This window comes from Setaria italica, chromosome VIII (genome assembly GCF_000263155.2).
Source record: "Setaria italica strain Yugu1 chromosome VIII, Setaria_italica_v2.0, whole genome shotgun sequence".
Classification (NCBI taxonomy): domain Eukaryota; kingdom Viridiplantae; phylum Streptophyta; class Magnoliopsida; order Poales; family Poaceae; genus Setaria; species Setaria italica.
This window is the reverse complement of record NC_028457.1, coordinates 30,268,379-30,270,703: the sequence shown is the minus strand read 5'-3', so window position 1 is coordinate 30,270,703 and position 2,325 is coordinate 30,268,379. Positions and strand designations below refer to the sequence as shown.

Sequence of the window (2,325 nt, the reverse complement as noted above, 5' to 3'; positions counted from 1 at the left end):
TCTGCTCTCTGAAACAGATTTTTTTTTTTAATTTTGAACCAGGTGACCTGAAACAATATAAGCAATGGATATTCTAATAATAAGTCCAAAAAAAATCACTAGCAAGTACAAAACCAGCGACCTTTTGTATACTGATTTCATGAAGCTGAGTTTTCTGAACTTTGTGTATGACAAGTATGTTATATTACAACGGTTTCTGGAATTTTCAGTGACCTAAAATAATTAGCAGGGCACCAGTATATATCTCAATGTACACCGCGCCACTGGCAGGGTTATAGTAGCATAGCAACCATGCCGGCGTTCTTCCTAGCTTTGGCGTTGCCCATCTTGCTCATGGTCGTCTCCTACATGGCTACATCCTCCAGCTCTTCCACGACTCTCCCCGGCGCCTTCCACCGGGCCCACGGCCGCTCCCGCAGATCGTAAACCTCCACCAGCTCGACCATCTCCCACACCGCTCCCTGGCCCGCCTCGCAGCGCGCCACCGGGCGCCTCTCATGTCGCTCCGCCTCGGCGCCGTGCTCACCGTCGTCGCCTCATCCCCGGACGTGGCGCGCGAGGTCCTGCAGCGGCATAACGCCTACATCGCGGCGCGGTCCATCGGCGACTCCATGCGCGCCGGCAGCCACTGCAACAACTCCGTCCTCTGCCTTCCGCCGCGCCACCGGTGGCGCGCCCTGCGGCGGCTGGGCGCCACTGAGCTCTTCTCGCCGCCGCGGCTGAGAGCCATGGAGCCTCTCCGGCGAGAGGCGGTGTCCACCCTCCTCCGCCACGTCTCCGACCACGCAGCGCGCGGCGCGGCCGTGGACGTCGGCGCCGCTGCCCACGCCGCCGCGCTGGGCCTCCTGGCGCGCACCATGTTCTCTGGCGACCTCGACCCCCGGACGGCGCGCGAGGTGAGCGACGTCGTCGACGAGGCGTCGGTGCTCGCCGCCGGGCCGAACGTGTCCGACTTCTTCCCGGCGCTGGCGGCGGCGGACATCCAAGGCGTGCGCCGGAGGATGGCGAGGCTGGTGAAGAGGATGTACGCCATCATCGACGACCAGATCGAGCAGAGGGAAGGCAGCCGCGCCGCTGGCGAGGCGCGCAAGAACGACTTGCTCGACGTGATGCTGGACAAGGAGGGGGAAGTTGAGGAAGAAGGCACCGACGACGTCAGCCATAATACCATCCGGGGACTGTTTACAGTAAGTAGCACAAAGACGTAGAGCGAACTTTACTTATCTTTTTTAAATTTGATTAAATTTTCTATAAAGTACTAGCTTGCTAAATTCCTTGATAAATAGTAAAAACTATTAATATTTTTGTAGGACTTGTTCACTGGGGAGACACTACGGGAAACCTTAAATTTGCCGAGTGTTTTCTTTTTGCCGAGTGTTTTTTTTCGGACACTCGACAAACAAGCTCTTTGCCGTATGTGGGGAGTAGAAAAAATTTCATGGTGAAAAGAGGAAAAGCAATCGGGGCTTTGCCGAGTGTCAAATAAAAAACACTCGGCAAAGCCCCCTCTTTGCCGAGTGTCAAAAAAAACACTCGGCAAAGAGGGGGTTTGCCTAGTGTTTTTTTTTACACTCGGCAAAAAAATAATTTTTTTTCCTCTTTTCACCATGAAATTTTTTCTACTCCCCACATACAACATGTGGTACTCCATGTTAAAATTTGGTATATTTTTTAATTTATTTGCTATATTTATTTAATTAATTGCTTTTCAAGGGAATTTTTAGTATAAGTCAAATTTGAACTGCAAGTGATTCAAATTATGGAATAAAATGAGTAGAAAAATGATATTCATGTTATTTGGACCAATTTGAGACCTGACCCATGAAATGAAAAGAAATTTCGAACATCTTGTTCAGGAAACACGACCATGAACGTGTGGCAGTAGTATTTTTAAATTGTAAAAAAACAATCAAAGTCTGAAAATTATGAGATTTGCCATGATGTGATGATATATACGTGGAGGCTGTGGAAAAAAATTGAGAAGATTTTGCACATTTCATCATGTACGATGATTACGAACCAAAGCATCTCAGAAGAAGAATAGTAACTTTGAGAAGGATTCGATAAAATTTAGAGTCGAAGTGACGGTCGAGTTCGGTTTGACTACAAAACTTTTTGTATAGTCAGTAGAGAACCTATATTGGTTCGTGTGAAAATTTGGTATTTTTTTGAAACTGTTGGATATTTTTTAAATTTTTTTCAAAAAATATTTGCCGAGTGTCCTATGGTGGACACTCGGCAAATCAACCGTTTACCGAGTGTCCACGTAGGACACTCGGCAAACAGACGGGCCACAGCAAATTAAAATACCGCCCCGGCCCAGCC

At 48.5% G+C, this 2,325-nt stretch overlaps 1 pseudogene; it reads left to right on the top strand.

The window, feature by feature from the left end:
• The first annotated feature begins 291 nt into the window (after nt 1-291).
• Nucleotides 292-2,325, top strand: part of LOC101767695 — a 3,579-nt pseudogene continuing 1,545 nt past the window's right edge.